General features: G+C 37.1%; 2 long non-coding RNA genes across 3 annotated transcripts in view; one reads left to right on the forward strand and one right to left on the reverse strand.

Moving 5' to 3' along the window:
* The window catches only part of LOC150080125 (uncharacterized), a 56500-nt gene extending 39344 nt beyond the window's left edge, over window positions 1–17156 (forward strand). The window contains exon 3 of the long non-coding RNA XR_016547379.1: window positions 16975–17156. This is a non-coding gene — a long non-coding RNA (uncharacterized LOC150080125). The remainder of the gene's footprint in view (window positions 1–16974) is intronic.
* Window positions 17157–20697: 3541 nt separating this feature from the next.
* The window catches only part of LOC150080126 (uncharacterized), a 306965-nt gene continuing 300144 nt past the window's right edge, over window positions 20698–27518 (reverse strand). For both annotated transcript variants that reach the window (XR_016547402.1, XR_016547401.1), the window contains exon 4: window positions 20698–21036. This is a non-coding gene — a long non-coding RNA (uncharacterized LOC150080126). The remainder of the gene's footprint in view (window positions 21037–27518) is intronic.

Below are 27518 nucleotides of genomic sequence, written 5' to 3' on the forward strand. Positions count from 1 at the left end.
TCAGCAAATATTCTTGCACCCTTTCTATTTAAGTGTATCCCATCCCTGTAGAAGCAATCTCTCCTGTTAACAAGTACAGTCCAGGCTGAAAAAAATTCTACCCCTTGAGCCTTGCACAATCTTTCCAGAGCCGAATTGATCGACAAGGCTCTCATCATATACTCCCTCCTATCGTGTCTGGGCAGAATTGCAGACACTTTCAAATTCAACCCTATTTCACGGCTTTTTTTCAACAGTGACCTGTACTTGTTAAGTACAGGTCACTGTACTTAACAAGTACAATTTATATGCATCCCGTGCATATAAATTATCAGATGCCATCCATTTAGGTCTAAGCCTGGAATGGTATTTCTTAGTTGATTTGAAAAGCCTAGTAGCTTCTATAGTTATTTCCCTGAATGCTTCCTATTTAGAATTTACTGTTGGTAACATCATCAGACAGTCCCACTGCATATAATTTAAAAACTGTCTGAGATCACTGTAGTCACCTTTATTAAAGCAAAAGCTCTTTCCCTTACCCTTAGTTAGTTAGTTCTTTAAGTAAATTCCACATCAGCACATTGTGATCACTGCTACCTAGAGGGCCGTTTACCTGCAGGTTCTTAATTGCATGAAGAATTGCTTCTGTTAATCAGATCAAGAGTATTACTTCCTCTTGTTGCTTCTCTAAGATGCTGCTGTAGAATACAGTCATGCAATAAATCCAAAGTTGTGTGTGTGTGTGTGTGTGTGTGTGTGTGTGTGTGTGTGTGTGTGTGTGTGTGTGTGTGTGTGTGTGTGTGTGTGTGTGTGTGTGTGTGTGTGTGTGTGATCAACTCACAAATTCCAGTTAATATCTTGAAAGTTAAATTACCCCATTATAAGACATTCTGATTTATTGTCCCATTTTATTTCTCTGTATAGTTTGTTATACTTATTACATGTTCCTTCCTACTCTCCTTTTTGTTTTTCCAGTGCTTATGTCACACTAAACTGACTCAACATTGTACTGGCCACCCATGTCAACTGCCTTAGATTTGATATGCTTCTGAACTAAGAGCATTATCCCCACCCTCTTCTGCCCTGTTTGTACATATTGTACTCTTCATATTCAAATTGTATATCCTTCATGTCTAAGTGGTGCCACATGTGATATCTCCACATTTGATGACTTAATCAGTACTTTAAATTCATCAAATTGATTTATTATGCTCCTAGCATTAGTGTTCATGTAAGTATACATGCATCTGTTCTTACTCTTAGTAACCCTAACACAGCTGATGTATTTGCTTATTTTATGATGACTCCAGCAGGGCTTGTATTCCCAACACCTTACTTTCATGTTCCAATAGAAGCAATGCAAGAATCACTTTCACTTCTGCCTGTGGCTCTAGTTAATCTATTAGTCTGTGTATTCCCACAAGCTACCAGTTTTCTGACCCACCTAACACTGCCTCATTAGCATCAGTGAATATTCTTGCGTCCCTTCTATTTAAGTGTATCAGATCCCTGTAAAAACAGTCTGGAGAGACTGTTTTTACAGTCTCTCCAGACTGGAGAGTTGACAAGCAAACCATGCTGGGAAAATTTCTACCCCATGAACTTTGCATAGTCTCTCCAGTGCAAAATTTATTGACAGTTGATGGAGTTTCCCACAGGTATGGTAACCCATGGCAATTATGCTGATTCCAAGAATTTTCTTGATATTTGATGATACTGGATCCAGGTGCTGATTGGTCTTTTCCACAACATACCACATATGTTCATCTAGGCTGATATCTAGTGAGTTTGGTAACTATGAGAGGACAGAAAATTCATCAGAATGCTTGAAGAACTGGTCCAGCATTGTTGCTCCCCTGTGATACAGTGCTGTCTTGTTGAAAGATGCCTTTGTGGTCTGGGAAGATGGTCACTATGAACCGATGCACACGGTCAGAAATAATTGACATGAGTCTCCAGCAAGAGTCCCAGGTCTTACATCAAAATATTCCCAGACTATTATGCTGCACTCCTCTGTCCACTTGACCCAATTGAAAACATGATTCATAAGATAAGGAAACCTGTTTTCAGTCATTTACTGTCTGATGGTTCCACTCTCAGTTCTTGCCATAGCTGCATTTGTTTGATGTGTTGTCAGTATTCATACCCATATGGATTGTCAGCTGATAGTCCAACTGTGCTGATGTCAATGCATAGTCCATGTTGAAATGGTAGTGCCACCCCTGTATTGTATTGTTTGCTCCATTGTGGCATATCTGTTCTGCCTAACAACATATTGGAACCTTCCCTTTAATGAATGTGTGGCTAGTTTATGTGAGATCTCATGCTAGTGGTTCTTCCACAACTGAACCTCTCTTGATACATACAAGATGTGGCTATAGGAACATTGGATGAAGGCAGCCATATCCAAGAAACCTGCCACCATTAAACTGACCCCACTTATCCCCCATTGGTTAAGTCAAGTCTGTGACCCTTTCTTCATGTAAAACTAATCTATTAAACTAATCGTATACTCATCAATATACAGGGTGATTCACTACCAGTGCGACAAACTTGCAGGAGGTGTAGGGGGCACAAAGACAAATCGGAATCACATAGCATTGCAGGGTCCGAAATGCCTTCGTCATGCGGTAGAGGACGTTGAACGGGAGGTCGCGTGAACAGCGATCCTGCTGGAAGTCAGCATTTGCGAACCGGTTCCCGTGGCAGTAGGATGGACAAGTATTCAAACATTGAACTGGGCGACATGCACCTCGCGTATGGAGCTGCTTACTGTAACGGGCGCGCCGCTCTGCGCTTGTACCAGGAACATTTCCCGCACAGGTGTTCTCCTCATCGTACGATTTTCGCACGTGTGCACAGAAGGTTCCGTGAGACTGGTTGTTTCACGAGAGGTACCATGAATCTAGAGCGAACGACGAGGATGCCAGACAATGAGGAGAATGTCCTACATCTTGCAGAAGGCAATCCGAGTACGAGTACTCGAGCGATAGGCCAACGATTGGGTATTTCCCAATCCACTGTATGGAGGATACTGTCAACAAACCAAATGAGTTCATACCATCTGCAATGCGTCCAATCATTGGAGCCTGTGGATTATCCACTCCGGAGGACTTTTGCTACTTGGTTTCTTCAACTGAAACGGTTCACAAATGCTGACTTCCAGCGGGATCGCTGTTCACCCGACCTCCCGTTCAACGTCCTCTACCGCATGACGAAGGCATTTCGGACCCTGCAATGCTATGTGATTCCGATTTGTCTTTGTGCCCCCTACACCTCCTGCAAGTTTGTCGCACTGGTAGTGAATCACCCTGTATATATTGTTATCACTCAAGTGTAATGGCAGGCTATGTTCTTGTATAGAGACGGCATTATGTGGTGGTAGCAGCAGATGCTAGTTCTCTATACCAGTATAGTGGTTTTGCAACTTGCCATTTGTGTGGAGTGTCTGGTTTTGACTTCTGCCTTGAAACAGAGAAATTTTTAAAGATTGGTCTCTTCAATCAGAGATATTGTTAGCTGATATTAATAGTAGAAGAAGAGTTTTCTATCATGAATTATTTTGGGTTTTTCGCTCTGCACAAAATGCAAATAGTCCTATGTACATACATACTTGTACAGATATAATGAACAGTGGGGCAGTATGTCTTAAGTCACGACACACCTAAAAATGATGTTCTAATGCAGAGTACTCTCAGTTGTTATATTGACACAATAGTATCAGCTTTAAGTTATTGCTGTTTTCTTTTGAAGTTTGAAATAGTAGTGGGATTCCAAACGAGATATAACATAATTATGAATATTTTTGAGATTTCTATTATTTTGTTATATAAACAGTTGATTCTGGTTATTTGGGACACATAGAGACTAGTGCATTTTGGCCCGATTAAGCGGCTGGCCCAATTATCCGAAGTTTCACGTAAATAGTTAAACATACAATGAAATCCTGCTTTACAATTGGTTTACTGTACAATCAAATTACGTTACGATGGACTCACCACAGTAAAGTACCGTTCACTATACAATGTGTAGTAAGCGCAGGTCATTGTGATCACGTTTCTGAATTGAATTTTAATTCTATTAAAATTATTCTATTAAATTATAAATATTAAATTTTAAATATTAAATTATAAAATTATTCTTTAATTCTATTAAAATTAAAATTCTATTACTCAAAGAGGTAACTACAATCAGAGGTTAAGGGAAGGGTTTTTGCTTTCGTAAAGGTGACTACGATGGTCTGAGACAGTATTTAAATTCTATACAGTGGGACCAACTGATGATGTTACCAACAGCAAATTCAAAATGGGAAGCATTCAAACAATTTATCTTGGAAGCTACTAGGCTTTACATACCAACTAAGAAATATTGTTCAAGGTTTAGGCCTAAATGGATGTCAGATGAACTAATGAGACATATGGCAGAGAAGAAAAATGCATGGGATACATATAAATTAATGGGTGACATGGAAGCCTATGATAGATATAAGCTGGTTTGTAACCAAGTCACAAATAAGATTAGGCAGGCAAAGGAAGATTATGAGAAATCCTTGGCAAAGGATGCAAAGAAAAACAGAAAAGAGTTCTTTACCTATATAAATTCTAGAAGGAAAGGGATGAATCAAATTGGTCCACTGGATATTGATGGTTCAACTGTTGATGATCCTACTCAGGTGGCTAACAAACTAAACAAGTATTTTGCATCTACATTCACACATGAGGAGTTATTCAGGAATGGAAATTCCAGAGGTGAAGTAAACTCTGGCAATGAGCTAGATGATTTTGTAATAACTGAGAGGAAAGTGGAGGAGAAATTGTTGAGGATAAACGTAAAAATGGCACCCGGTGTAGATGGGATCTATCCAGTTATATTAAAGGAGGCAACAAAGGAAGTAAGCAAACCCTTAGCCATAATTATGAGAGCTTCTTTGGACTCGGGGAGGTACCCGTAAACTGGAAATGTGCAAATGTGGCCTCAATTCACAAAGGAGGATCAAAGGCTGACAGCAAATTCTAAGTGGGAAGCATTCAAGGAATTAATAGTGGAAGCTACTAAATGTTTCATACCTATTAAGAAATATTGTTCAAGGTTTAGGCATAAATTGTTGTCAAATGAACTAATGAGACTCTTGGCAGAGAAGAAAAATGCATGGGATGCATATAAATTATCAGGTGACACAGAAGCCTATGATATATATAAGCTAGTCTGTAATCAAGTTATAAAGGAGGTTAGGCAGGCGAAGGCAGATTACGAGAAATGTTTGGCAAAGGATGCTAAGAAAAACAGCAAGGATTTCTTTACTTATATAAACTCTAAAAGGAAGGGGATGAATCTGATTGGTCCACTTGATATCAATGGTGCGACTGTTGGAGATCCTGCTCAGGTAGCAAACAAATTGAATGAGCATTTTGCATCTACATTTACACATGAGGAGTTATTAAGGTTTGAAAATGCCACAAGGTTATCAAATTGTAACAGGGTGCTTAATGATTTTGTAATAACTGAGAACAAAGTGGAGGAGAAATTGTTGAAGTTAGACATAAGAAAGGCACCTGGGGTGGATAGGATTTATCCAGTTATATTAAAGGAGGCGGTAAAGGAAGTAAGCAAACCCTTAGCCATAATTATGGGAGCATCCTTAGACTCAGGGAAGGTCCCCACGGACTGGAGACGTACAAATGTGTCCCCAATTCACAAAGGGTTATCGAAGTGTGACACTAGTAATTACAGACCAGTTAGTTTAACTTCTGTTCTGTGTAAAATAATGGAGTCACTGGTTAAAGATGCATTGCAGGATCATCTAGACAAGACTGCAGCAATAATTCAGATACAGCATGGGTTTTTTAAGGGAAAGTCTTGTCTGACAAATTTGATTGGTTATTATGATGTGGTTACAAAGGAACTGGATGCAAAAAATAATTTTGATATCATATACTTGGATTTCAGAAAAGGTTTTGATACAGTTACAAATGGAAGGCTACTGTACAAATTGGAGCAGAATGGTATTAAGGGTAAGATGCTACAATGGATAAAAGGATGGTTGAGTGGGAGAAGATAAAGGGTGGTAAAGAATGGGTGCTGCTGTTCGTGGACTAATGTTATTAGTGGAGTCCCACAGGATTCGGTGTTGGGTCCACTGTTTTGTATATTTATCAGTGATATTGATGAAGGTATATCAAGCTTAGTATCAAAGTTTGCAGATGATACAAAGGTTGGCAGGTTTGTTAATGACAGTAATGGCAGTGTGTTACTGCAACAGGTTCTAGAATATTTGGGCAGATCGGCTGAGTAGTGGCAATTGAAGTTTAACATTGAAAAATGCAAAGTATGCATATGGGTAGAAGTAACCCCAGAGAAACATTCCAACTGTTTGGTACTACATTTAAAGAGATAGAAAATGAAAAAGAACTGGGAGTAATTGTGCAGTCAGATATGAAGTTTTCTGAGCAATGCAGACAGGCTGCCAGGGCAGGTCATAGGGTTTTGTCAATGATATATAGGAATTTTGCTAGCAGGGAAAAGAAGGTGAGTGTCCCTCTGTATAAGGCAATGATCAGGCCACACCTTGAGTACTGCATGCAGGTCTGGAGGCCTCATTTTAGGAAGGATGTAGATTTGCTTGAGCATGTACAGAGAAGGACAACAAGATTGGTGAGAGGAATGAAGGGATCCTCTTACCAGGAGAGGTGTAAGTTCTGCAAATTGCAGCAGCTGGAGACTAGGCACCTGTGATGTGATCTGATTGAGGTGTATAAGTCCTTGAATGGGTTGAGCATGCTGAATTCTGATGGGATTCTTCCACTTGTTCAGATTATGAACCTAAGGGGGCATAAATTGAAATTGAGGAAGGACAGATGTAGAATAGATGTGTGGAAATTTGCCTTTAGCCAGCAGGTGGTTAATTGCTGGAACAAACTTCCATCTGTCGTTGTGGAACTTGATAGGTTAAATAAATTTAAGGAGGAACTGGACAAATATTTAGAGGGGATTGTTTTGTAAATTTTTTTTTTTTTTTGGCTGATGCTGCATATGCTCATATGCTTGCTTTCTTGCATCACATGCCCCTACTATTACTACTACAAGTAATTATAGACCTGTGAGTTTAACTTCTGTTCCAGGAAAATTAATGGAGCCACTGGTTAAAGAAGCACTGCAGGATCATCTAGACCAGACTTCAGTTATAGCTAGGACACAGCATGGTTTTGTTAAGGAAAAATCTTGCCTGACCAATTTGATTGGATACTATGATGCAGTCACAAAAGAACTGGATGCAGGGAATAATTTTGATATTATATATTTGGATCTTAGAAAAGCTTTTGGTGCTGTTGCACATGGAAGACTGCTGCACAAATTGGAGCAGTGTGGCATTGGTGGCAAATTGTTGCTATGGATAAAGGGATGGTTGAGTGGCAGAAGACAGAGAGTGGTAATCAATGGACACTGCTCATCGTGGACTAATGTTATTAGTGCAGTCCCACGGGGTTCAGTCTTGGGTCCATTGTTGTTTTCTGTATTTATAAATGATATTGATGATGGTATTTCAAGCGTAATGTCCAAGTTTGCAGATGATACAATGGTTGGCAGGACACTACTGACAGTATGCTGCTGCAACAGGATCTGGAAAGGTTGAGCAGATGGGCTGAGAGGTGGCAAATGAAGTTTAACATTGACAAATGTAAAGTACTACGTATGGGAAACAGTAACCCCAGAGTAACGTATCAACTCTATGGTACTACACTGACAGTGGTAGAGAATGAAAAGGACCTGGGGGGTAATTGTGCAGGCAGATATGAAGTTCTCTGAGCAGTGCAGACAGGCTGCAAGAGTAGCTCATGGTGTCTTGTCAATGATGTACAGGAATTTTTCTAGCGGGGATTAGGAGGTGATTATTCCCTTGTATAAAGCAATGGTCAGGCCACACCTTGAGTACTGTATACAGGTCTGGAGGCCTCATTTCAAGAAGGATGTAGAGCTGCTGGAATGAGTAAAGAGAAGGGCAACAAGATTAGTGAATGGAACAAAGGGTTGCTCTTACAAAGAAAGGCTTAAGTTTTGCAAATTACAGTGTCTGGAGACTAGCCACCGGTGAGGTGATCTGATATAAATGTATAAAGCCTTGAATGGTTTGAGCATGCTCAATGCTGATGGGATTCTTCCTCTTGCTTAGAATAATCACCTGAGAGGGCATAAATTCAAATTGAGGAAAGACGGTTGTAGGATAGATGTGTGGAAGTTTTCCTTTAGCCAGCGGGTGGTTGATTGCTGGAACAAACTTCCATCTGTCATTGACGCCTCCGTAGCCAGGTAGGCAAGAGCAGCAGTGCGTAGCACACGCTTTTGATTAGACCGGGGTTCGAGCCCTTGCCCACCAAATATGGAGGATGCGAAAAGGTCAGGAAGTGACCACCGCATATCCCCGGAGCAATATGGCCTTAGTTGCTAATGCTCCTAAAAACCAAATAATAACAATAACCATCTGTCATTGTAGAAGTTGATAGCTTAAAAAGATTCAAGGCAGAACTTGGCAAACATTTAGAGTGATTGGATGGGTGAAATGAGCGTTTTTTTTTTTTTCTTTGGCGGATGGTATATAAGCTTGCTTTCTTGCATCATGTTCCTTTGCTAATGCTAATTTGATTAACCGAACCAATCTTAGTCCCAATTAGCTTGGATAATTGACATTCTTCTACTATATATATGAGTGTATCCTGCAATGGATTGACTCAGTCACAAAGCAAGCAATAATCAGTGCCCAAATCAACTAAGGTGTAGACAGAGCTATGTCAATATTTTTAATCAATATATGAAAAGGGAACTGCATCAACACAGGCCAACAATGATAAGTTCAGATCAACATAAAGGCATCTGATTACCCCAAAACTATTTTCGTCCTGTTTACAAGATAATTTTTGCAAACTAAATTGGGATAATAAAGGACTCAAAAGATAAATGGAGATTACCTGAATCACCTGATTTGCAGGTGATATCATTCTCTTCGCCATTTATTCGGAATAATTGCAGCAAAACATTGAAGAACTGCAGCACGGAAGCAAAAAGTTTGGGTTGAAGATGAATATCAAGAAAACACAGGTTATGTTCAACAAATATACTAGATCAAAGAAATTCATGGCTAATGGACAAGAATTAGAAGAAGTGGAAAAGCATGTTTACCTTGGAAATTTCAACAGATGAAAGCATTATGTTGGAAATTGAACAGCATTTAAATTTTGGATGGCAAACATTTGGAAAGCTTAATATAGTCTTCAAGACCAACTTGCCACTTTGTCTCAAACGAAAAGTTTTTGGTCAGTGTATCCTTCCTGTCCTAACACATGGTGAAACATGGACATTGATTGCCAAAGCTTTACAAAGATTGAGGGGTCACACAAAGAAGTATGGTATGCTGAATTTTGAACATAACCAAAAGAGACCAAAAAACAAGTGCACGGATTTGCCAACAACCAAGGTCTGTGACATCATTGAAAGAACAAAGCACTTAAAATGAAAATGGGCTGATCACATATCCAGAACTGATGATAGGTGGACCAAACAAATTTTGGAATGGATACCACGTGACTCTAAATTCCCAAGAAAAAGACCAAAGATGAGGTGGATTGATGAAATTGTGAAATTTGCTGGTGTACAATGGCAATAGAAAGCACAAGCCCACAGTTGCTGAAACTTGTCGAGGAGGCCTTCATCCTACAGTGGATTGACAATATCTGAAGATGATTTAAAATATACACACTCATATGTACATAGTTCTCCATATTTTTTTATATTACAATCTGATGTAATGTTTAATCATTGGTTTGATGGCATTAATCAGTTCTGGTAAGTTTATAGAATATTATTTTACATTTACATATCTTTACCTCACATTTTGAACTGGTTTCTTCAAAATTTGTTTTATTTTATATGTCTATATACACACAATGCAGCAATTTGAAAATGAGACTGATGCTAAAAAAAAATAATGATTCTATGTATTGTAAACTAACCTTTGTTTATTCTAGTTAATTCTTTCCATGTCCACACACTGTATGTAATGATCATGAAGCATCTGGAACAACTGGTGGAAGGCTGTGTCTGGTTCAATGTTCTCATCACAGCACATTGATTCTCTTCCATTGGCAAAATATTTATGTAACTTGAACAAATATGCATGACAGACAGTTCTCTCCATATACTTGCTTCATGTCATTTGAAATGGTTCCACAGCAGCAGCACTTTTGCCCAGTCGAATACAAAACTTGATTTTTGCTCTTTGTTCCATTGTCCCTCCACAACACAGATACAGGAGAGACGTGCAGTTCACCTCACACTACATTCTAAATGGCAGAAATTTCTACTGACTTTGACTGTGGTGCTCAAAGAGCAATCACTCTTTCATTTCATGTTTACTTATAGTAGATGGCAGCACCAGCATTAATCTCATAACGTCAGTCTCATTTTTTAATTGTCGCACTGTTATATATTTTTTATTTCTCAAATGGTATTGAGTTGGAGGATAGAGAAATAAACTAGAGAATGACAAAAATTGTATGTGAACTGAAGAAACTAACAGTGAGACATGTAATTTGATTCTCAACAGCCATAACTGTTTACATAATTATTTTGCAACTGAGTATTGGACTTGAAGATAATTTTGAGAGATTAAAGACACTGTAATCCAATTAATTTGGGAATTTTTAAAGTAAATTTATTAAAATAATTTTTAAGTGAGACATGCCACCCTTTTGTTTTTGGTGAATCATATCCTTAATTATTGGAATTCTTTGTCAAATATGATGCTTCTGAATATATTTGGTTTTAAGGTAATATCCAGTTGTGTAATATTTATATGATTTCCTACATCACTTTTTGAATGGCTTAAGCTCAGTGCTTAAGCCTTAAACACTCAGTGAGATCACCTCCAGATGTTGCAATATGCAAAACTGAATTCTTTCATAGTAAGAGCACTCACTCCTTTATTCCCCTAATCAATTTCATTACCCTTCTCTGTACTCATTCCAGCAGTTCTACATTCTTCCTAAAATGAGACCTTCAGACCTGTATGCAATAATCAAGATACGGACCGCCCACTGCCTTATACAATGGAACAATCGCCTTCTTATCCCTGCTAGCAAAATTCCTGTATATCATTTTCAAAACCTCAAGAGTCGTCCTGGCAGCCTGCCTGAACTGCTCAAACAACTTCATATCTACTGCACAATTACTCCCAGGTCTTTTTCATTTGCCACTAACCTGAATTCAGTACCACACAGTCGGTATGTTTCTCTGGGGTTAATGCTAGCCGTATGCAGTATTTTACATTTGCAAGGTTAAACTTCAACTGCCATTTCTTAGACCACCTGCTAATTTTTCTAGATCCTGTTACAGTAGCATACCATCATTACTGTCATTAATGATGCTAACCTTTTATATCATCTACAAACTTTGCCATTAAGCATGATATGCCTTCAAAAATATCATTAATAAATACAGAAAACAACAATGGGCAGAACAATAAACCTTTTGGGTCTCCATTAGCATTAGCAGAGGCATATGATGCAAGAAAGCAAGCATATGCAGCAATAGCCAGAAAAACACCTCCCATTTCACTCATCTATTCACTTCAAATGCTTGTCCAGCTCAGCCTTAAATTTATTTAAGCTACAACTTCCACAACAAGAGATGGAAGTCTGTTCCAGCAATCCACTGCCTACTGGCTAAAGGCAAATTTTTGCACATCTATTCTACAATTGTCTTTCCTCAGTTTGAATCTATGAGGGATTCTTCCTCTTACTCAGATTAAGAACCCCCTCCCTCATGTTCTTAATCTGAGCAAGAGGAAGAATCCCATCAGCATTGAGCTTGCTCAACCTGTTCAAGGCCTTATACACCTCAATCAGATCACTTCCCATGTACCTAGTCTCCAGTCACTGCAATTTGCAGAACTAAAGCCTATCTTGGTAACAGCACCCCTTTGTTCCCCTACCAATCTTGTTCCCCTTCTTCGTATTCATTCTAGCAATTCTGCATCCTACCTAAAATGAGGCCTCCAGACCTGTACACAGTATTCAAGGAGTGGCCTGATCATTGTCTTATACAACAGGGTAATCACCTCCTTGTCCCTGCTAACAAAATTCGTATATATCATTGACAAGACTCCATGACCTGCTCTGTCACCCTGTCTCCACTGCTCAGTGAACTTCATATCTGACTGCACAATTACCCCCAGGTCTTTTTCACCCTCCATTTCCGTGAGTGTAGTACCACACAGTTGGTACATTTCTCTTGGGTTACTGCTACCCATGTGCATTTGTCAATGTTAAACTTCAGTTGCCACTTCTCAGCCCATTTGCCCAACTTATCTAGATCCAGTTGCAGTAGCATACTGTCTGTACTGTCATTAACAACTTTGACAATATTTGTATCATCTGCAAACTTGGACATTAAGTCTGATATACCTTATCAATATCATTGATGAATACACAAAAACAACAATGGGCCCAGCACCAAACCCTGGGGAACTCCACTAATGATATTAGACCACAAAGAGCAGTTTCCATTGATTACTACTGTATGTCATCTCCCACTCATCCCCCACTAGTAAAGTGCATAATATTGTTTGCATAACTTGATGTACTTTATGTACCAAATTACTTAAGAGGGTGTAAGAATGTAAACTGAATAGTACTATGATGGTGATAATTAAGTGTTTATTGTCACTTATGGTTATATTTGTATTTAAGGTTTGTCATGATTTACTGTTATTGAGTTGGAAAAGGGGCATATAGTTTCAAAAGCTTCTCTTTTTATATATATATTTTTATATATATTAGTATTAGTAATGGCCATATGGTGCATGGAAGCCTAAGGCTTATGCTGCACTAGCCAAAAAAAAAGAATAAAATAATAATAATAATGAAATAAAATAAAGGAAATAGACCACCTTTTAACTCCTCCCATAAGTAACTATCCAGATGACTTTTGAATTTCCTCAAACTGTCAGCCTCAACCACCCATGTAGTTAACTTATTCCAGTAATTTATAATTTACTGACTAAAATAAAACTTCCTACAATCCAGTCTAAACTTCTCCACCATAACTTGAATATATGGCCCCTAGTTCTAAAATCATTTATAACTGTGAAAATTTTGTCCTCATTCATTTTGCTTTTGCTGCTCAGTGCCTTAAACAGCTCAATCAAGTCTCCTCTAAGGTGACTAGTTTCCAAGCTGTGCAACACACATATAGACACATATATTAGTCTTTCCTCATGTGGATGCCCTTTTGCCGATCTCACCAGGCAAGTTACCCCTTTAGACCCTTTCAAGACACTTTGTTTTTTTTTTAGGTGCTGTCTCCATTCTTGAGCACACTATTCCAAGTGTGGTCTAACAATAGCCATATATAATGCTACTGTTAGACCATTAAAATGGATTATGACATCCTTATCTCTACTAGCAAATGTTCGATAAATCATCGATAGAACACAGTGGGCTTTCTTTGCAACCTTTCTCTATAATGCTCGGAGAACTTCACGTCTGACAGTATTGTAACTCCCAAGCCCCTTTATTCCACTACTGACATTTTGCTGAATTAAAGCATAGCTGCCACTTTTCTGAACATCCCTAACGTCTATCTAGGTCACTCAGAAGAAGCTTGGCAGTGATCATTAACTACTCTACCAATCTTTACATCATCTTCAAATTTAAACATCACACCCTCTATCCCTTCATTGATGTCATTTAAGAAAATTAAAAATAACAGTGGTCCCAATACTGATCCTTTGGGAACCCTACTTTGTACATTAACCCATTCTGAGGAATAACTATTTATCACAATCCTCTGCCTCCCTCACTGAAGCCTGCAATTTCAACTTGTTCCAGCTTATTGTCAATGTTAAACTGAGCCAAATGCTTTGCTGAAATCTAAATACAACAGGGTAAAATTATTCTCTAAATTCAGCCCTGTCAAAATAGCTAAAACCAGATTTGTTAAACATGATTTTCCCTTTACAGAACATGCTGTGTATCATTCAGAATTTCATTTCTATCTAAATGAACCTGAATTCCACCCTTGATCCTTCCATGATTTTCCCTACTACTGAAGTTAGACTGACTGTTCGATAATTTTATGTATTGGCAATACATTGACACTTTTCCAATCCAACAGAATCTCTCCTGAGTCCAGTGATAGTGATGCTCTCATAATTAGCCTTAATGGTTCAATGCACTCACTTGCTGCCTCCCTAAAAATAGGTTATATGCCATCAACCCCAGAGTCTTACTCGCCTGTAGGCTCAAAAGTTTGTTCATTAAATAATCATGTGAAATTTCAGTATCATTAATTACATATTTTTCACCTTTACTCCCATAATTCCTCATTGACATAAAGGGTTTTTCTTCTGTAAATATTGATGCAAAGTAACTGTTGAGTTCATCTAAAACATCAGCTGGAGTATCTAATACTATTTCATGTCCATTACATAAGTGTCTGATCTGGTTTTTCCTTCTCTTCTTTGCATTTATATATGCAAAGAATTCCTTATCCACACTTTGCCAGCAGTTTCTCATAATCTGCCTTTCCCAGCCTAGCCTTTTCTGTGTCACTATTACAGATCAATTTGTGCTGTTATAGGCTTCAGTACTTTTCATTGCTCTGTAACTTTTCCGTGCTGTCTTTTTTTGCTCAAGTAATCTGGCAACTTCATTATTCACCAAACTTGGACTCCTCCTCATGGAGTATTTTTTTAATGGTATATATGCATTCAAGGCTTCTGTAATTAATGTTTTAATGGTATACCATAATTCAATTATATTTGCTCTCTGTGAGATCACACAAAGATCAGTTCTTTTTACAATCAATAATATTCAAAGGACTGTTTCAAACAATGCATTCCAAATACTGGTGGTACAATTCCTGTAGATTTATATATTGCTTTTCGGGGTTTGATTTACTACCTAAAAAAAGTACAGTCTAAGACAATGTTTGGAATTACTACTGATCCAGGCAGCGACTTTAAAAGGGAGAAGAAAAGGCTTTGGAAGGAATTTACTGTTGTCTGGCAAAAAAGATGGAACGAGAGCAAATTTGGGCTTGCAACAAGAAAGTATATTACGCAAGTGGAATTCTCAACAATACCTGGAGTTATTTCGTGGTTTAGACCTTCTGTGACAACTTCTTATATGCTAACAGGGCATGGGTCCCTCCGGGATAAGTTATTTGAGCATGGCCTGGAGCCTGATCCATATTGCACATGTGGGGAATATGAAACGTGGATTCGTGTACTTCTGAACTATCCATTGTGCTCTCAACTTAGAATGGATTTAATGTCTGCAGTTCCAAACTTATTGGAGAATAATGTAAATATCTTAGTTGAAGACCATAATAATTTTACTGATCTGCAAACCTTCTCAAGATCAGTTTTCATATTGAGGACTCAGCTAAGAACTTCAGCTTCGTCTGGGAATTTACTTCACAAAATGACCAAAAGACAAAAAGGTTGAAGTATAAACAGAAGATTTAAGTTAATTGTTATTGTGTTGACTTATATGGATTGTTATTGTGTTGATTTTGGCCAATTGTTATTGACAAGATTTATGTCAATTGTTATTTTAAAGATGTATGTTATATATTGTTTTCTTGGTTCTCAGTAATTCAGAGACTCTGAGCATATTTTAAAAAAAAAGTATTGTATATATCTGTTTAATATAATAATTAGTGGGTGTAAGTGAGGATAATTTGTGGAAGTTCTCTGCTAGTAATTCATTTGTTGACACCCACTGGTATTGCACTACATCCAGTGGGTGCAGGACTTGTGCATTCGGCACAAATACATAACGTAAACCCAGGCCTAGAGAAGGACACCAGGCAACAGCTGTCTTATATTGGCGGTGGTAAAATACCTCACACATGTTTTTAGGCTAGATTTGTTGAGGTTCTACGCCAAAACAGGTGAACTAGGTGGAGATGGGCTTTTGCCTAGGAGCCACCCTTGACTCTGGGATACACGTACGAAGTGCACCAGGAGATATAATATAATGTCTTATATATGTGTAACGAGAATGTTAAAGTATATAAAATCTGTAAATATTGTATATATATACATATGTAATAATTGTGTGTGTACAAATAAATGAAAATAAAAATGAATGAATGAATGTGAGATATCTACTCAGTTAAAAGAGGCCATTTAGCACCTTAAGCCATCGTAATTTCCTTTCCTGAAGTTATAACCCATTCCTTTGCCTTTAACTACTGCTACCTTTTCCTTCATCATCCACCATAGAACTCCGTGATCACTTCCTGCTACTGGTTCCTGTACTGTCAGCCCTATTATATCATCTGGTTCGTGAGTGACTTGATTTTTGACAGCAAAATGCAGTCAAAAATCAAGACATTCATGAACCTTTAGCATCACTAATAGCCATCTGCCTTATGAAATTATATTTTCAAAAAGAGCTGCAGTAATATGAAAATGATATTTTGTAGTGAGTGAGAAAAAAAATGAATGAGAAATATTGAAAAATGGTTGCCCTATAAAAGTTTAAATGTTACCGTTGATACAATTGCTATGTACCTGATTGTTTTGTAAAAACTCATGCTCCTTGTCGTGGGTAGTTAACAAGAGTGACTAAATTAACAGTCATGTTCTACAATAGTAATTCAAACACACAAAAAACTGAAATGTTTTTCTTTGATTTCTGAATGCAGCATTTCTTTAACTTGAGCAAATTTGCTTGACAGTTCTTTATAGCTATTAATGACGCTAAAGGTATTTCCATATAAATTCAATTGAAATTTTTGCTACAAGTAGCAGTTTCTGTTTCTCTCTCTCTCTCTCTCTGTTTCAAAAATATTCAAACTGGATGAATATTTTTCCTGCTTTGTTTTTGAAAGAAAAATATGAGCATTTGTGAATTGTGTATTAAAGTAGGCACTATTTATAATACTACCAGTAGAATATTTATTTAACACAAAGACTAATTAATCTTATCATTGCAGGTCAATTATAACTGAAGTCCTAGGACAACACCAGCTCAACTTTTAACATAGATGGTTTGATGTTGTTTTTTGTGAGTGCTTTATCTAGGATTGTTTTCTTGTATTTGGCTCATAAACAGTCACTGCAAAGAGATGTACATGATATGGCCCAACACTCCCAAGATTTTAAAACGAGAGTGAAAGGCAACTGCTTAAGGATTAATGGGATGTTGGAAAGCATGCTTTGATTATGGTATTGACTGTTAATAATAGTAGATTTAAAGATAAGAGCAATAAATATTGATTACTCTTAATGAACTTTGATTATTTCTTATACTTGCACATATAATGGTGTTTTAAACAGCTTGAGTTGTATACTACAATAGTGTTCCATTTCTCAAAAATTATTTATCAAATTGAATAAATTCTGTAGGTAGAAAATCATTTGACTTAATGGGCAAATAGTTTCATATACATGCAGGAACCATTTATATATCTGAAGAAATAAATTTTTAAATATCATTGGCTTTTTTTTTTTTTGTGCTGTTCTTAAATCATGAAACTACCGAATTCTGTTGAAAATTTTAACTACATTGAAGAGATGTGTATTTATGATTTCCGACCATATAAATTTTAAAAAAAACTTCTTAAAGATTTTTTAAAGCATAGTAAATAAAGTCATGAATTTTCAAAAATTTGTGTAATTTTCTTGATAATTATTAACCCATTACCAGGTGCATGATGGATTGTTTTTACTTTATGCCTGCTGGGTCACTTCGACCTCACTTGTGCACTTAAAAAATTAGCAAGAAATTATGAAGCTCAATTAAAATTTTACTGTAATAGGTATCTTAAAATGGTTTGTCACAGTTATCAAAGCAACTCAATGAGCCTTTTCTTATGTGATTGGCAGCCTTGATCCCATCAAGCATTGCATCAATATAGCATTAAAATGGTGACAGTGCAGGATAAAGCAGTGTGTATGTTGTGGGATACCAAATTTGCAATGACTGTAAAGAGATATTTTCAATGAGAATTCCAGAAAGATTGACCTATGGAATGAGGTGATGGTTTAAACAGCTTGAAAATACCAGCAGCCTGCTGCACCAGAAATACGCAAGTAGGCCTAGTGTATCTGCAGATAAAGTCTTGGAATTTCAGGAAATTTTTACCCGAATTCCTACAAAATCTATCCACCCAGGCCAGCCTGCAGCTGTAAATCCTGTGAGCAACATTGCACAGGGTGGTTTGCTACAGATTGAAACTTTATGCTTACAAAGTGTAAATCATTCAGCAAATTAAGTCTCATGATAAACCACGAGAGGAATTTGCTTGTTCACATTCTCAGCCATATAGATGAAGATGAGCACTTTCTGGAAAATGCTGTTTTCAGTGATGAAGTGATATTCCACCTGTCTGGTAAAGTTAACAGACACAGTTGTCACATATAGGAATCTGAAAATCCCAGTTTACTTCATGAACATGAGTGCGGTAGTCTGAAGTTAAACGTAGTATGTAATATTCTTCAGCCATGGGATTAGGCCATTTTTCTTTTACAAAAACACTGTGAACTCTGAAAATTATCTAGATATGCTCGAATTGTATGCTGCACCCAAGCTGGAAGATATGTAGCCACATGTGTTCTATCAGCAAGATGGAGCACCACCACATTGGAGCTTGCATGTGTGCAATTTCTTCAATAAAAAATTTCCTAACTGATGGATCGAACTGGATTGGTCCCATTCCCTGCCTTCCTCATTACCTATGGATTTCTTTACATGGGGCTATGTAAAGTTAGAAAAGTTAACAACATCATAAAGTTGAACTGGATTGAATAGGCAGTGACTTTCATTTCTCAAGAAATGCTTCAAAACACTTGGAATAAAATCAGCTACCATCTTGACATTCACATGCTACCAAATGTGCCCTGTGGAGGTTTACTGAAGTGCAGTTATGTGATAAGAAATTGTCATAACAAATTCCATGTGTTGCTCTATTAAGTGCAGCAAACCATTTTACAGTACCTATTATAATAAAATTTTAATTGAGCTTCATAATCAGGCGAATAATTTATAGACATTCTGTAATTCAAAATTGTTCATTTTTTCTTTTTTGATGTTTTTAATATAAAAAAAATTTGCGTTAAAAACATATTTTTAATAAATTTTTTAAATTAAAACTCTTTAGACCTGTCAGCGAGCAAAATGCAAATTGAAAAACTCATATGCTTCAAACATAAAGCACCTGTCAACAATTTTATTCCAGGTGATGCTTCGGTGTTACTGATTGGAGGAAAATGTACATCAACAATGCCAACTCACTGTCAATAATTGTACTGTACAACAGATGCCATTCAGCATGTGGATATAATTAGATTTAATTGAATACCTGAATTTTTCCTAATTAAGCAATAATTAACAAGGATTTTCAGTGGAGAAATCAAAGAAAACATTTTCAAAAACAGCTATTAGTTGTTTCATCTGTATGGACAAAGTAGAGAGGTGCACAAATTATTGAAATATTTTCTGGGGGTTCTCATGAACCATGTGTTATATGGGCTTGGAGTTAAATATAATACCCACTGGAACCCTTATATATTGCAGGCCTTTTAAGTTAATTTCATATTTTTGCCTAATAAAATATAACTCAGTAGCCAAAATTAGTTTGTGTGTTTGCTTCTAGCTTCATGTTGATTAAAAAAGATTTTATAACTCTCGGATATTTAAAACAATTATATATTTTTGAATATGTCTTTGAGTGATCCTACATTGCCCAAAGCAATTAGGGAAAATCTTGAGTTTGGTTTCGTTCAGCAACAAAATCAACCTTAAAAATTATTTTGTTGGTACATCTTTGATTTTAACTTTTCATTTTGATTTTCTGCAAGTATATAGGGTCATTTTGATCTCTTATTTTTCTTTCCTCTAAAACTATTCACCCAGTTTTTTTTATTTTTTTTATTCAAGATCTAATAAACTTGTATTGAATGAGAAGAAATCTCAATAAAAAATGCAGTTTCTTAAATATATTAATAAACTATTAATTAAGCAGCAAAGTGTTCATTATATTTTTAATAGTTTTGTAAGTGATTTTATTTTAATATAAAGTTGGCCAAAAATAACATCTTTCTATTCCCTTTGGTCATATGAATTTCGACCCTCCCACTTTCCAAATCTTGCCTATGCTACTGATGATACCTGGTAGAATTTTAATCCTCTTCCTTTATATGTTTACTTTCTCTGTCTAACATCATATATGTAACAATACATATTAATAATTACCTAATAACCTTTTTGTGTAATTCTGAACATATCCGAATGCTTTATGTTTGTTATTATAGTCCAGTCTAACTTTTTGTCATCATAAAAAAAAAAAAATAAAATAAACAAAAATTAAAATTTCCATTGTGTCCAAATAGCAACATGCTGCACATTGTATAAACAATATCCTTGGATGAATGCTTCAGGCTCAGGGAAGAGCATTCTACTGGGGTGCCACATACTGGCAGCCTTATCTACTTTTTTTTTTAATATTTCTTTAATGTATGTGCAGGATAGCTTGGGGGGGGATTTTGTAAGAGTGCTAAATTTCAGATTAATGAAAGAATATTGAGCAGCAGTTTGAATGAATAGAAAAGAGGAAATTGAACCAAACAGGGAAAAAATAAATAAGATTTGAAAACAAGTCTTGTCCTTTTCATAAGCTATTTATTAATATTTCATTTTTTATAGTCTTTGTCCTTCTTTCTCCTTAAGTGTAAATGACAGAATATACAAAATATATACATATATACAATGCTTATTGTCCATTGTGAGAGATGAATAACTGAATGCACTCACAAATTGTTGGATGATTACTTAGATATGCATGGAACTGTTGTAGCAACACAAAGTAATAGCATCATCCAGTAATGTTCTATTTATGACCACATTATTCAGAGGGTTTTACAACTAATCATTTTGCACAGAATACAATTATTAATTGTATTTAGCAGTTCGTGTGGGCTCAAACCATGGTGAAGTCAAACACGTGCTACTGCACTCCTGTCCAGTGGCTATGTCAGACCTTACAATGTAGGTAAACCTATAAATAGACAAGAAAAATAGTTTACAATGTGCACTATTACAGATAAAGGAAAGGGAAAAAAAAATGAGTTTGCTATTATAAATGAGATGAGACAACAAAATGCAACAGAAATATTGTATTAAACACTTAGAGGATAATAATAATAATAACAATGACAGTATTCTTATTTAATACCACATTGAATACATAAGATCAACCAGGAGATCCCAGAACAGTGGACTTTTACTATAGGGAAGTCAGTGTTGAAATTTAAATGAATAATTATAAGGTTAACAGAAAGCACAATTCACATTTTTACACAAACACAATTTTCTTAAATGAATATGTCTGTATTCTTTATTCTGTGATGGTCTACACATCAGACTTAAGGATATCATTAGCTTTATTTTGGAGTGTGGTGAACAAATTTTACCACTCTATTCAGGTTTGAAGTTAACATTGATGTATTTTTGAGAGAGGTGAATGAAACCCTAATTCCAACAAAATCCCAGATGTTCACATGATCTAATTCTCCTGTCATTTATTTCACCATTAAGGTAATCTTATTTACTGAAAAACAGTGTGCAAGATGGGGCAAGGAATTAAAATCCTCAAGAAGCAGTGGTGTGGCCAGGGAAGTAGGAAAATGAGTAGATTTGCAAGCCCATTTAAGGATTCTATAGTGCAGATACATTTCATAATGGAGGTGATTGATGCTGACCAGAGGTTAGAAGCATACATAATTCCAGAAAATATATAAATATTTATGCATTTTAAAATAATAAAATAATCTTCACTAGATCTAATTTCAATAGCCAGAAGTTTTTTAATTTTCTTACTAAGCTATTTTCTGTGAGTTAGGAGTTTATAAAGATTCCAAGAAACTTAACCTGGTGTGGAATCTGACAGTGCCTTTCAAAAATAACATTCCTGCATTACTCTTTAATTAATGATTAAAAATCTGAAGTTATTTCTAGCTTCCTGAAAATAGTCAAAAGTTTTACTGCAATAGTTCTTGAATTTTTTCTTTCTTACTGTTTTTGTAGAGTAATTAAATGTGAACACCCAAGTGCCGTACCTCTGTTTATGTAACAATTTTTCCATTTGCACGAACAGTGCCATGGGAACTGATTTTGCTACAAAGTTTTGAATTCTATAATTCTATGTTTGTTTAATGTTCAAGATTAATTGCCTTCCCACAAGTTAGGTAAACACTGCCACACAAGAGTTTTTTTTTTTTGAAAGATAGTAGTAGTATTTGCCATATTCATAACTGCAGTAATACTACACCAACCATAAAACTGATTCTTTATTAAAATGAAAATGGTGTAGTAAAAACCAGATAATAATTAAACTGGTAATAAAATAAAATACACTGTTTATACAATAAAACCATAAAAATAAAGCATACATAATATGTACAGTGAAATAATTTGCCATATAGTGCAAGGAAGCCACAGGCTTTTGATGCTTTGGCCAAAAAAGTTAAAAAAAAAAAAAAAACAAGTAGATAAGAAAAAATTTAAATTATGTGCTTCCTTCCTGACATAGATAACTGTTCAGTTGACTTTTAAATTTATTCAAACTGTCAGCCTCAACTACCTGTGAAGGCAACTTATTCTAATAATCAACAGTTTGCTGGCTAAAAGAAAACTTCTTACAATCTAGCCTAAACCTCATTCCCTGTAATTTGAATTTGACCCCTAGTTCTGGAATTCTATAACAGTGAAAATTCCACCTTCATTAATTTTACTAACCTCTCAGAGCCTTATAAACCACAGTAAGGTCACCTCTGAGGTAACCGGTTGCCAAGCTATGTAGCCCATATAATCAGAGTCTTTCTTTATACAGTCACCCTTTTGCCAATCTCACTTGCGAGTTGGCCCTTTCTTCCTCTACTCTTTGTAATTAGCATTACTAAAGTCACATGATGGAAGAAAGCACAATTACATAGCATCAGCCAAAAAAAAAAACAAAACAAATCTTCTAATTTCACCCATGCACTTGCTCCAAATGTTTGTCTAGTTCTGCCTTGAATCTATTTAAGCTATCAACTTCTACAACAACAATATATCATTGACATCCTGTATATCATTGACAAGACACCATGAGCTACTCTTGCAGACCATCTGCACTTCTCAGAAAACTTCATATCCGCCTGCACAATTACCCCCAGGTCCTTTTCATTCTCTACCACTGTCAGTGTAGTACCAAACAGTTGATACGTTAATCTGGGGTTACTGTTTCCTATATGCAGTACTTTACATTTGTCAATATTAAACCTCAGTTGCCACCTCTCAGCCCATCTGCTCAACTTTTCTAGATCCTGTTGCAGCAGCATACAGCCATTAACAACCCTGCCAACCTTCATATTGTCTGCAAACTTGGACATTAAGCTTGACATACCATCATCAAATATCATTACTAAATATAAAACAACAACAGACCTAACACTGAACCCTGGGGGCTTCACCAATAACATTAGTCCATCAAGAGCAGTGTCCATTGTTTACTACTCTCTGTCTGCTTCCACTCAACCATCCCTTTATCCATAGCAGCAATTTGCCTCCAATGCCACAGTGCTCCAATTTGTGCAGCAGTCTTCCATGTGCAACAGAATCAAAAGCATTTCAAAGATTCAAATATATGATATGAAAATTATTCTTTGCATCCAGTTCCTTTGTGACCACATCATAGTATCCAATCAAATTGATCAGAGAAGACTTCCCCTTAACAAACCCGTGCTGTGTCTGAGCTATAACTGAAGTCTTGTCTAGATGATCCTGCAGTGCTTCTTTAACCAGTGCCCCCATTAATTTCCCTAGAACAGAAGTTAAACTCACAGGCCTATAATTACGTGTGTCACCCTTTGAACCTCCTTTGTGAATTGGAGTTGCATTTGCACATCTCCAGTCTATGGGTACCTCCCATAATTATGAGAACTTCCCAAGGAAGCTCTCATAATTATGGCTAAGGGTTTGCTTACTCCCTTTGCCGCCTCCTTTAATATAATTGGATAGATCCCATCCACCCCAGGTGCCTTTCTTATGTTTAACTTCAACTTTGCTCTCAGTTATTACAAAATCATTAAGCACCTTGTTACAGTTTGATAAACTTCTGGCATTTTCCTCCCTTAATAACTCCTCATGTTTGATTTAGAGGCAAAATACTCATTCAGTTTGTTAGCCACCTGAGCAGGATCATCTGCAGTCAAACCATCGATATCAAAGTAGACAAATCTGATTCATCCCCTTCCTTCTAGAGTTTACATAAGTAAAGAACTCTTTGCTGTTTTTCTTTGCATTCTTTTCCAAAGATTTCTTGCAATCTTCCTTTGCCTGCCTAACCTCCTTTGTGACTTGGTTACAGACTAGCTTATATCGGTCATAGGCTTCAATATCACCTGTTAATTTATGTATCCCGTGCATTTTTCTTCTCTGCCACATATCTCATTAGTTCATCTAACATCCATTTAGGCCTAAACTTGAACAATATTTCTTAGTTGGTATGTAAAGCTTAGCAACTTCCAAGATTAATTCTTTGAATGCTTCTCATTTTGAATTTGCTGTTAGTAACATCATCAGTTGGTCCCACCATATAGAATTTAAATACTGTCTCAGACTACCATAGTCACCTTTAGGAAAGCAAAACCCTTCCCTTTAACTCTGATGGTAGTGACCTCTTTGAGTAAATTCCACTTCAGCACACTGTGATCACTGCCACCTAGTGGTTCCTTTATCTGCAGATTTTTAATGCATAGAGATCACTACTGATAATCAGATCGAGAGTATTACTCTCTCTAATTGCCTCCCAAACATGCTGCTGTAGAAAACAATCATCCAATAAATCCACAAAAGCCTTGCTAGTGTGTGAGTGATCAACCCACAAATTCCAGTCAGTATCTGGGAAATTAAAATCCCCCATTATAGGATACTCTGATTTACTGGCCCACTCTATTTCTCTGTAGAGTTTTTTATTATACTCATCAGAGTCATTAGACCTATAACACACTCCTACTCTCAGTTTCGCTTTCCCACTCCTTATGTCACAGCAAATTGAATCAACATTGGACTGTCCAGTCATGTCGACTGGCTGTACTTCCTCGGATTTTATGTGTTTCTTAACTAATAGCATAACCCCCTCCTCCCTTCCTATCCTGTCTATTCTTCCTGTACACATTGTACTCCTCAAATTTCAGTTCTGCATTCCTTATATCTGTGTGACACCAAGTCTGTGATATCCCAGTATCTGCCTTTGATGTTTTGACCAACATCTCAAATTCATCAAATTTGTTTACCAAACTCCTAGAATTGGTATACATGCAAGTATACATGCACCTGTTCCTATTCTTCATTAATTCTTCATAAATTATACAAGTGCATGTATACATTAAGTATGCATGCACCTATTCCTATTCATCATTAATTTTACTAACCTCTCCGGCGGGCGCCGCCTCCATAGCCAGGTGGGAAGGAGCAGCAGTGCATACCACATGCTTCTTGATTGGACCGGGGTACTACACTGACAGTGGTAGAGAATGAAAGGGACCTGGGGGGTGGTTGTGTAGGCAGATATGAAGTTCTCTGAGCAGTGCAGATGGGCTGCAAGAGTAGCTCATGGTGTATTGTCAATGATATATAGGAATTTTTCTAGCAGGGATAAGGAGGTGATTATTCCCTTATATAAGGCAATGGTCAGGCCACACTTAGAGTACTGTATACAGGCCTGGAGGCCTAATTTCAAGAAGAATGTAGAGCTGCTGGAACGAATACAGAGAAGGGCAACAAGATTAGTGAATGGAACAAAGGGGTGCTCTTTAGCATTAGCATTAGCATTAGCATTAGTAGAGGCATTTGATGCAAGAAAGCAAGCTTATGCAGCATCAGCCAAAAAAAAAAAAAAAAAAAAAAAAGTAACATAAATAAATAAAAATAACCACTTCCACTTCACCCCTCTGTTCGTTCGAAATACCTGTCCAGCTGAGCCTTAAACTTATTTAGGCTATCAACTTCCACGACAAGGGATGGAAGTCTGTTCCACCCACCAACCACCCGCTGGCTAAAGGCAAATTTCCGCACATCTATCCTACATCTGTCTTTCCTCAATTTGAATTTATGCCCTCTCAGGTGATTTTTCTGAGCTAGAGGAAGAATCCCATCAGCATTGAGCATGCTCAAACCATTCAAGGCTTTGTACACCTCTATCAGATCACCCCGCTGGTGCCTAGTTTCCAGACACTGTAATTTGCAAAACTTAAGCCTTTCTTCGTAAGAGAACCCCTTTGTCCCATTCACCAATCTAGTTGCCCTTCTCTGTACTCGTTCCAGCAGCTCTACATCCTTCCTGAAATGAGGCCTCCAGGCCTGTATACAGTACTCTAGGTGTGGCCTGACCATTGCCTTATACAAGGGAATAATCACCTCCTTATCCCTGCTAGAAAAATTCCTATATATCATTGACAATACACCATGAGCTACTCTTGCAGCTCGTCTGCACTGCTCAGAGAACTTCATATCTGCCTGCACCACCACCCCCAGGTCCCTTTCATTCTCTACCACTGTCAGTGTAGTACCACAGAGTTGATACGTTGCTCTGGGGTTGCTGTTTCCCATATGTAGTACTTTACATTTGTCAATGTTAAACTTCATTTGCCACCTCGAAGCCCATCTGCTCAACCTTTCCAAATCCTGTTGCAGCAGCATAGTGTCAGTAGTGTCCTTGACAACCCTGCCAACCTTCGTATCGTCTGCAAACTTGGACATTAAGCCTGATATACCATCATCAATATCATTTATAAATACAGAAAACAATAAAGGCCCCAATACTGAACCCTGAGGGACTCCACTAATAACATTAGTCCACGATGAGCAGTGTCCATTGATTACCACTCTCTGTCTTCTCCCCCTCAACCACCCCTTTATCCATAGCAGCAACTTGCCTCCAATGCCACACTGCTCCAATTTGTGCAGCAGTCTTCCATGTGCAACAGTATCAAAAGCCTTTCTAAGATCCAAGTATATAATATCAAAGTTATTCCCTGCATCCAGTTCTTTTGTGACTGCATCATAGTATCCAATCAAATTGGTCAGGCAAGACTTCCCCTTAACAAAACCATGCTGTGTCCTAGCTATAACTGAAGTCTTGTCTAGATGATCCTGCAGTGCTTCTTTCACCAGTGCCTCCATTAATTTTCCGGGAACAGAAGTTAAACTCACAGGTCTATAATTACTTGTGTCAGCCTTTGATCCCCCTTTGTGAATTGGGGTCACATTTGCACATCTCCAGTCAATGGGTACCTCCCCTGAGTCCAAGGAAGCTCTCATAATTATGGCTAAGGGTTTGCTTACCTCCTTTGCTGCCTCCTTTAATATAACTGGATAGATCCCATCCACCCCAGGTGCTTTTCTTGTGTTTATCTTCAACAATTTCTCCTCCACTTTGCTCTCAGTTATTACAAGATTCTCTAGCTTACTGCTAGAGTTGAATACACCTCTGGCATT

This window comes from Mastigoproctus giganteus, chromosome 9, assembly GCF_048544385.1.
Source record: "Mastigoproctus giganteus isolate SK-2022 chromosome 9, ASM4854438v1, whole genome shotgun sequence".
NCBI lineage: Eukaryota > Metazoa > Arthropoda > Arachnida > Uropygi > Thelyphonidae > Mastigoproctus > Mastigoproctus giganteus.